At 38.1% G+C, this 10375-nt stretch overlaps 1 non-coding gene across 1 annotated transcript; it reads right to left on the bottom strand.

Moving 5' to 3' along the window:
• Positions 1-244: 244 nt before the first annotated feature.
• LOC148861043 (small nucleolar RNA R71) lies at positions 245-351 on the bottom strand. Its single transcript, XR_016095218.1, has one exon. It is a non-coding gene; the product is annotated as a small nucleolar RNA R71 (small nucleolar RNA).
• Between the last annotated feature and the right edge of the window lie 10024 nt (positions 352-10375).

Consider the following 10375-nt stretch of genomic DNA (forward strand, 5'->3'; position numbering starts at 1 on the left):
GGTTCAGTTTTGTGGTATGGCCCATGAGGATCCGAATGCCCATATTGCTAACTTCTTGGAAATCTGTGACACCTTCAAACACAATGGGGTAAGTGATGATGCCATCCGGCTGAGGTTATTCCCATTTTCTTTGAAGGATAAAGCCAAAGCTTGGTTGAACTCATTACCGGCAGGATCTATAGCCACATGGGACGAAATGGCCAGCCGTTTTCTCTCTAAATATTTTTCCCCTTCTAAAACTACTAAAATGAGGAATGACATCACTACTTTTTTCCAGCAAGAGGGGGAATCTTTATATGAGTCATGGGAACGATACAAGGAGCTGTTAAGGAGAGTTCCTCACCATGGCCTCCCCATTTGGCTGCAAGTGCAGACTTTCTATAATGGTCTTACTGACTCAAATAAGACCATATTAGATGCTGCAGCCGGAGGATCCATAAATAATAAAACTCCTGAGGTTGCCCATGCACTTATTGAGGAAATGGCAGTCAACAACTATCAATGGCATTCGGAAAGAACTCAAACTAGGAAGCAGCAAGGCTTGCATAATGTTGACACTTATACAACACTATCTGCACAAATAGGAGCACTCAGTATGAAAATAGATGAAATGCAGATAGCTGCCATGCATGTGTAGCCTCTTAATTGTGAATTGTGTGGGGGAGGCCACATCAGTATAGACTGCCAAGTTGGCAATCAGTTCAGACCATCTACAGAACAAGTTGACTATGTCAGCAATTCATCAAGACAGCAGGGTTACCAGAGTCACCATACTTTTCATCCAGGATGGAGGGGACATTCAAACCAGTCCTGGCCAAATCAGCATATTTCCAAGCCGTTCCACCAGACTTATCATAAGCCTGAACCAAAATCCAATTTGGAGGAACTGATGACAAAATTTATAGCAGGTGTAGAAACTAGGTTCCAGAACCAGGAAGCCTCAATCAAAAACCTGGAAAACCAAGTGGGGCAATTGGCACAATTAATCTCTTCCAGACTGCCGGGAACTCTTCCAAGCAACACTGAAGTGAATCCACGAGAGCAGGTGCAAGCTATTACCTTAAGAAGTGGAAAAGAGTTGCCTGAGGTAGAAAAGAAGAATTGGGCTGAACCCAAGGCAGAAACAAGCCATGGGACCAGACAACAGAAGACAGAACAACCAGAAGCACAACAAGGGATGCACCAACAACCACAAGTTCCATTCCTTAACAGGCTGAAGCAACAAAAATTGGAGAAGGAATTTGGTAAGTTTCTTGAAATATTTAAAAGTTTACATATTAATATTCCTTTTTCTGATGCTTTAGCCCAGATGCCACACTATGCAAGATTTTTGAAGGAATTATTGGCAAACAAAAGGAAACTGGGAGATGTGGCTACAGTTGCATTAAATGAGGAATGTTCTGCTATCCTTCTGAACAAGCTGCCTCAGAAACTCAAAGATCCAGGGAGTTTCACTATTCCTTGTACCATTGGCAGTTTAAAAATTGAAAAGGCTTTATGTGACCTGGGAGCTAGCATCAATTTAATGCCATATTCTATCTTCAAGAAATTGGGGATGAATGAACCCCAACCCACTAGAGTGGCATTACAAATGGCTGATAGATCCATTAGACATCCTAGGGGGATCATAGAAGATGTGTTAGTTAAAGTTGACAAATTCATTTTTCCAGTTGATTTCATTGTGTTAGACATGCAAGAAGATGTGGAGGTCCCGCTTATCCTAGGGAGACCTTTCTTGGCTACCGGGAAAGCAATGATTGATGTCCAACAAGGACAACTCAGCCTTAGGATACAAGATGAGGAGATAATTTTTAAAATGTCTGATGCTATGAAACATGCACCCTCTAGTGATGATTCTTGTTTTATGATTGATGCCATTGAATTGACAATTGATGAATGCTTCCAGGTAAGTAGAATAACTGATCCTCTTGAACTCTGCCTCCAGCAGGGAGAACTTGAAGAGGGAGAAAATGAAAAAATAAACCTCATGATAGCATACCTGAACGATAAGCCTCAATTCAAGGGAAAGGGGTTTCTTAAATTAGAGAACTTAGGCAAATTGCCTGGACCATCAGGTAAGCCATCACCCCAAGAACCCCCCACCCTTGAACTGAAGCAATTACCATCCCATTTAGAGTATGCTTTCCTTGAGGAACGATCAGATCTCCCCGTGATAATTTCCGCAGCGCTGAATCCCTTACAAAGAGAAAAATTATTAAGAATGCTGCGGGAACACAAAAATGCTATAGCTTGGAAGGTAGAAGATATCAAAGGCATTAATCCATCAATCTGCACTCACAGAATTTTGATGGAAGAGGACAGCAAGCCTTCCGTTCAACCCCAAAGGCGCCTGAACCCCAACATGAAAGAAGTAGTAAAGGCTGATATAATTAAGTTGTTAGATGCTGGGATCATTTATCCTATTTCTGATAGTTCTTGTGTAAGCCCTGTGCAAGTTGTGCCCAAAAAAGGGGGTACGACTATTGTTCCAAATGAGAAAAATGAACTCATCCCTACTAGAACCGTTACCGGATGGCGTGTGTGTATTGACTATAGAAAATTAAATGAAGCCAGCCGTGAGGACCATTTCCCTCTCCCATTTATGGATCAAATGTTGGAGAGGCTAGCCGGGCATGAGTATTATTGTTTCTTGGATGGATATTCAGGGTATAACCAGATACCAATTGCACCAGAAGATCAAGAAAAGACCACTTTTACTTGCCCATATGGAACCTTTGCATACCGAAGGATGCCCTTTGGGTTATGCAATGCCCCAGCAACCTTTCAGCGATGTATGATGTCTATATTTTCTGATATGGTTGAAAAATTTATTGAGATCTTCATGGATGATTTTTCAGTTTTTGGCTCTTCGTTTGATGCATGTTTGAATAATCTGGAACAGGTGCTTACTAGATCTAAAGAAACACATCTTGTGTTGAATTGGGAGAAATGTCATTTTATGGTGCAAGAAGGCATAGTGCTTGGACACAAGATCTCCCAAAGAGGTATAGAAGTCGACAAGGCCAAGGTGGAGGCAATTGAAAAATTGCCAACCCCAACATCTATTCGTTCTTTGAGAAGTTTCTTAGGACATGTCGGATTCTATAGAAGGTTTATTAAAGATTTCTCAAAAATTTCCAAGCCATTATCTACCTTGCTTCAGAAAGAAGTGCCTTTTGAATTTTCAACTGAATGCCTTCATGCTTTCAACATCTTGAAAGACAAATTGATCCATGCACCTATCATGGTAGCACCAGATTGGACCCTCCCATTTGAATTAATGTGTGATGCGAGTGATTTTGCTATAGGAGCTATTTTAGGACAAAGAATGAACAAACATTTTCAGCCAATTTACTATGCTAGCAGAACCTTGACTGGACCCCAACTCAATTACACCACCACAGAAAAGGAGCTGCTAGCAGTAATATTTGCACTTGATAAGTTTCGTTCATATCTGATATTATCCAAGGTTGTTGTCCACACAGATCACTCGGCATTAAGGCACTTGCTTACCAAGCAAAACTCAAAACCAAGACTGATCAGGTGGAACCTTTTATTGCAAGAGTTTGACATTGAGATTAGAGACCTGAAGGGTGCTACAAGCCTGGCTACTGACCATCTCTCCCGGTTGGACACGGTAAGCTCAAAAGAGGAGATAACCAGCAACATTCGAGAAGAATTTCCGGATGAGCAGTTGTACTCAATACAGAAATACTCATATCCTTGGTATGCTGATTTTGCTAATTATCTAGCTGCACAAGTCCTTCCTCCTAACCTTTCATATCAACAGAAAAAGAAATTCCTTTCTGATGTAAAATACTATCTGTGGGAGGAACCCTTTTTGTATAAATTGTGTGCAGATCAGATCATAAGGAGATGTGTCCCCGAGGAGGAGATGGAGTCGGTACTCCAATTTTGCCATGATAAAGAAGCAGGAGGTCATTTTGGAGCTAGTCGCACTGCAACTAAGGTTTTGCAATCAGGTTTTTATTGGCCCACACTTTTCAAAGATGCCCATCGGTATGTGTCCACATGTGACAAATGCCAAAGATCGGGAAACATTTCCCGACGGAATGAAATGCCCCTTTCCAATATTTTAATCTGTGAAATCTTTGATGTTTGGGGTACAGATTTCATGGGACCTTTCCCAAATTCTTTTGGGAATAAGTACATCCTCGTTGCAGTTGACTATGTATCCAAATGGGTAGAAGCCATGGCTTTACCCACAAATGACTCAAGAAGGGTGGTACACTTCCTAAAGAAGCTATTCTCCCAATTTGGCACTCCGCGAGCTATAATTAGTGATAGGGGAACTCACTTCTGCAATAGCCAATTTGAGAGGTTAATGCAGAAATATGGAATTACACATAAATTAGCTACCCCTTATCACCCTCAAACCAGTGGCCAAGTGGAGTTGGCTGATGAACCTACAATTTATCTATATTTTATGAGGTGTTTGCATGAAATTTTATGATGGTTTAATTAAATTTTGCCCTATTTTAGCTTGATTGCAAAAAAGATTTCAGTGGGAGCCAAATCAACAAAAAGAAGGCAAAAGCAAGAAAAGAAAACCCAAAATTTATCAAGTTCAGCCTGGCCCAGCCATGAGAGCAAGAGAATTTCATTCGGCCCAAGAAGAACAAGTAAAACTCTTTGGAAAATCCAAGGGAAGAAGCTTAGCAAGAAGGAAATTTCGGCCCAGCCCATTTTTAACCCAAATAACAGCCTAGAGTGTAGCCCACATGAGCTCAAAACCAAGCTAAGTTGTAGCCCAAATAGCATCCCAAAGGGAGCTAGGGGTGGCAACTTCTAAGTGTTTCTTAAAGAGAAGGAGGGAGCACTCTAGAAGGTTCATGAGGGGTGTAATACACCCCATTCTAGAGGCTTCAAGAAGGGGCAAGAGCCCCCTTGAAAAACTATATAAGGAGGCCTATAGGAGGGGAGAAAGTTGTTCAATTGCTTGAGAGGAAGGCTCTCCCACTCTTAGAGGTTCGGCCACCTTAAGAGAAGAGAAGAAAAGAAGGCTAGGCGCAAGGAAGAAGAAGAAGAAGGGCTGAAGGAAGTTCAAGACAAGCAAGATAGAAGAGAATGTGAGTTCAAATTGAGGGTTTGTGATTCAAAGATCTTTTGTAATAAATCATTTGTAGTTTTATTCTCTTTTGATTTGAATTCAGTTTCTTTGTTATATTTTCTTTCTTCTTTCTCCTTGTTTCCATTCTTCCTTGATGTATTTCAGCTTGTAAAATTTCAGTTCAGCAATCTAATTCTTTTTGATTCATTCAAATGGTCATGCATTGTACTTGAAGTTTCTTGAATAAGGGTGTAATTGTAGATTAATTCGGCCAACTAACCTTCAAAACTCAGATCTGAATTCTCAGATCTGAGATTGCAAGATCTGAATTGCTTGAAAGAGAATTCAGATATGCAATTTTCAAATTGGGCGAATTAATCTACAGCTTGGAATTCCTAGAGTGCTTGAGAGAGACTCTAGGAATTCAGATTTACTATTCAAGAACTGAATTGAGTGCAAGGTTAGAGATAACTTGCACAATTCAGTTGGTGATCAATTCAGATTTGAATTGATGCTTTAGAAGTGTTTGAAGAAATGCATGCATGGGGATTAGATTCTTGCTAGAGATAGAAGAACCGTCACTCAAGCATAGGATGAACATGCGCTTGAGAGAGGCTGTTCATGACCTTGGGGTTTCACCAAACCAAGGCTCAATCATGATTCATTCGAATGATCCAAATTGATAGATTGCTGAATTCTGAGATTGACATTTACTGCTTACTCTTCTAACCTGAATTGAAGGCAATTGGGCCAATGATTTAGATATATTTTAATTTAGGATTTCTTAGCTTTCATTAGAGTTTTGATTTATTTGTTGATCAGATAAGAAGTGTTCAATTTAGTATTGGTAATTGTTTCCTAAATCCTCGTGGGAACGATACTTCACTCACTACTTTATTACTTGAACGGCTAGTGCACTTGCTAGTGTCACAATGAGACACACATCAAGTTTTTGGCGCCGTTGCCGGGGATTTAGAGAAACAATATTAGGAAACATTGAGCATTCTTAATCTGATCTCATTCAGCGTTGCATTCATAGTTGGGTTAATTTGCTAACTTTTTCATTTCAGCTTGGACTGCAACTGCTGTACTACTGTAGTTATGTTTCTTCTTTCTTAAGTAGATTACTTTCTTTTTCTGGTTTCAGTTTCATTTTAATAAAGGCATATTTGATTTCTATTCAATCTTGGTGTTGTTCCCTTCAGAAAGAAAAAAAAAAAAAGAAAAAATTCACATAAACATGAGTGTTGCAGATCTGAGTTGCATTCGGCACTCAGATCAGCAGATTTCAGATCTGCAGCACTCAGCCGAAAAGAGTTGCTTGTGTTTCAGACTTTATTTTTTTATTTTTTTCTTTCATTACAAAAAGAAAAAAAAAGAAAAAAAAAGGGGAGATCTTTTGAACAAAAAGAGGAGCAATTGAGAATTCGGATCAGAATTCAGATTTGAGTTCAGATCTGAATTCTGCTATTGCAGATCTGCAACAGTTCAGATCTGAGTTCCTCTGAACTCAGACCTGAACTGATGCAATTTTGAGGGGAATTGGGTGTCATCACCACCCCAATTCACCCTAGGGCACTTCTACTATTCCCCAAAAACAATTTGGTAGCAATGACTGAAGGTAAGGCAATTGAGAATTCAGATCCAAACTCAGACTTGAGTTCAGATTTGAATTCTGCTATTACAGATCTGCTCAGTTCAGATCTGAATTCCTCTGAACTCAGATCTGAACCGATGCAAGTTTGAGGTGAATTGGGTGCCATCACTACCCCAATCCACCCTATGATACATCCAACCTGCCTCAAGGGTGAATGGATAGCAAAGAATGAGAGAAATTCAAATCTGAAATGCAGTTGATATGATGTGAGGACTGAACTGATACAGAGCATACTATGAATTCTGGGTGGACTGAATTCTTGGCTTTACCCACTTGTACCCAATCTAAATTTGCTGAGGATGTGTGTTTGGATTGAATAATTGTGATGCCTCACATGTTCAATAAAAGCAGCAGTGCATTCCACTAGCATTTAGAGCTGTAGCAGGGCTGCTACAGTACAACAATTAGCATGAAACTCCACTGCTGATCTAGTTAGCTCTCTTTCCCATTGATGATCTACTTCATATTTGATTGCTGATTTAGTGTAGCTGGTAGATGTAGTTCTTCAGATGTAGTTCTTCAGTATTGCATTCATAGTTGGTTTAATTTGCTTAATTTTTCACTTTTGCTTTGAATGCAACTGCTGTATTACTGTAGTTATGCTTCTTTTCTCTTTAGTAGATTACTTTATTTTCCTTGTTTCAGTTTAATTTTAATAAAAGGAGACCTGTTTTGCTTTCTATCTTGAAGTTATTACCCTCTAAAAGAAAAAAATCACAAAATCATGAGTGTTGCAGATCTGAGTTGCATTCGGCACTCAGATCTGCTATAAGCAGAACTGTAGCACTCAACCGAAAAAAAAAAAATTTAAATGAGTTCAGATCTGAATTGCATTCATCAATCAGACCTGCACTCATCCAAAAAGATTTTGATTACATTGCTATATTTTGTTTTAGATTTATTTAAAAAAAAAAAAGAAAAAAAAATAGATAAAGAAAAGAAAAAGAAAACAATGAAAAAAATAGCATGTGAGTTTTCAAATCTGAAACTCAGATTTGAAGTTCAGATCTGTGTTCAGCCGGTTGCAGGACTGCATTCTGCTAGGTTCAGATCTGAGTTCATCTAAACTCAGACCTGAACCCACTCTATTTTGATGTGAATTCAGGTAGTGACAGCACCCAATTCACAATTTGATGCATCAGACTTGCCTCATTGATGAAAATTTAAGCCATGAATGGTAAAATCAGTTCTGAAGTGCATGAGAATCAGAGGCAGTTTAAGTACATGATCTGAAATTTTTGTGAACTTGATGTTTTGTTATCTTTTAAATCACTTGCACCCAATCTGAATTGGTTGTATTGGATTAGGACTGATGTTTGTGAGGTCCAAAAAGAGCTTGATATTTTTGATGTAATGGTATTCAGATCTAAATCAAGGCTGCTTCCATTATAAAATTGTAGATCTGATTTCAGGTCTCTGCAATCAATTGAGGCATACAAGACATTTAAGTTGGGACTTGAAAGAGAAGTCTTAAGCTCTTGGGATCAAACTTATTTCAAACCTAACTGCAACAGATTTTAGACCTACTTATTGATATTAGGTTTGGAGTTTTTGTAAGTGACTGTTCTCAAAAGTTAAGTTTTCAAATCTGATTTTTTTTTTGTTAGAACTTGAAGAGCAGCTTAAAGATCATAAATTCAGCAATGACTGTAGATCTGTTTACAGTAGATTTTAGATTTGTTTACTTATGTTCATTTAAGTTTAGAATAGTGTGTAATAAACTCCATTGCTGATTTAACTAGCTCTCTTTTCCATTGAACATCTACTTCACACTTGAATGTTGGTTTAGTTTCAGTAATGGAGCTATGTCTTTCTAATTAGCAAAATTATTAGTGTGGATCAGATCTTCATACATTCACTTACATTTCTGAAATTCTAATGTAGATCTGAGCACACAACAAAAAAAAAAAAAAAAAATCAAATAACTTTGGTAGTGTGCTGATTTCAAGAACTCTTAGACTTCTAGGCTAGTTTCAATCTTGTAAATCACTTGTTTATCACTTGCATATCAGATTCCAAGAGATATTTATATTGGCTTTTGATCTTGTTTTTTTAAATTTATTTATTTATTTATTTATTTTTTTTTGTTAGATAGAATTCAAACTTCTTGGCCTTGTAAGTTTCTGTTGTGTATTACAGACTGGTTAAATTATTTACATTGTTTGGAATTGTGTATAGTAGTCTTTTTATTATTTGGTTTAAATTATTTTTAGTTAGAACAAAGCTCTTGATCTCTCTTGCAAGTAAATTCTAGCAGAAGAGGCTCCCACCAAAAGAACTCTTGCATATCTGGAAATTAATCTTCAGGAAGTCCTCTATACACCCTTCTCTTTACTTGGAATTTCTCTTGTTGGTTTTATTGTGATCCACTAACAATAGGAACATTGAGGACAATGTTCATCTTAGGTGTGGGGGAGTGAGCCCGAGGCTAGGGTATGGGGGCTGAAACCATGCACCTCATTCACCCCAACACACATATGCAAGCAATGACATAACCAAAAAAGACTGGAACCCCTTAAGTTCATTACTATTTATTTGATGATTTTTTTAAGAAGGAATTCAATGAGTTGAGGGAGACTGATGTACTTGTTAAGTTTTTATTCTTGTGAATGACCCAATTTGATATATGCATGAGAAAAGGGGAGCTGAATATGCTTTTCAGCATGACTAGCCCTAACTATCTTCATGTGTATGGAAGCCCTTGATTTCATGGTTAATGGTCAAGAGAGCTAGTGCACATCTGAAGTGCTGATTCTTGCGGTTCAATAATTGCAAAGAAGGACAAAAGCCCAAATTGACTCCGCTATTCTGAGCTGAATAGTAAAACTAGCAGCTTAGAACATGAGTCCTATTTACCTACCTCAAGCAAGTGACCAGTGTGAGATGGAGCATAAGATGCACTCACACCAAAAAAAAAAAAAAAAAAAAAAAAAAAAAAAGAGAGAGAGAAAAGTGTGAGATGGAGCATAAAATGCACTCACACCGAAAAAAAAAAAAAAGGGTGAGATGGAGCATAAGATGCACTCACCCTTAGAAATAAGTAATTGTGGTGACAACCGAGGTTCAAAGGGGCACTCTAAAGTTGAACTCTCATTGAGATTTAGTTACAGATGTGAAACATAGTGAAATTTGATTATTAACCTTGACAATTAAGGAGCTGATTTATATATGAATTAGGAGTGAAGGCTAGACTATGATGAAATTCACATTCTCCTTTCCTCGGATCTGATACATATCTTAAATGGTAATTTACAAGAATAAGAGTTGAGCACTTACAAAAGTTCCCCGACTACTCAATGCATTTCTATCTTAAAAAGTTCACCAGGTAAATGGTGAGAATAGAAGGGGGGAATGTTAAGTTTATGGCTGATGTCTTTGCTTAAGGACAAGCAAAAGCTTAAGTGTGGGGGTATTTGATGAACCTACAATTTATATATATTTTATGAGGTGTTTGCATGAAATTTTATGATGGTTTAATTAAATTTTGCCCTATTTTATCTTGATTGTAATAAAGATTTCAGGGGGAGCCAAATCAACAAAAAGAAGGCAAAAGCAAAAAAAGAAAACCCAAAATTTATCAAGTTCAGCCTGGCCCAGCCATGAGAGCAAGAGAATTTCATTCGGCCCAAGAAGAGCAAGTGAAACTC

This window comes from Nelumbo lutea, chromosome 4 (assembly GCF_056320005.1).
Source record: "Nelumbo lutea isolate HS-2025 chromosome 4, American lotus-T2T, whole genome shotgun sequence".
NCBI lineage: Eukaryota > Viridiplantae > Streptophyta > Magnoliopsida > Proteales > Nelumbonaceae > Nelumbo > Nelumbo lutea.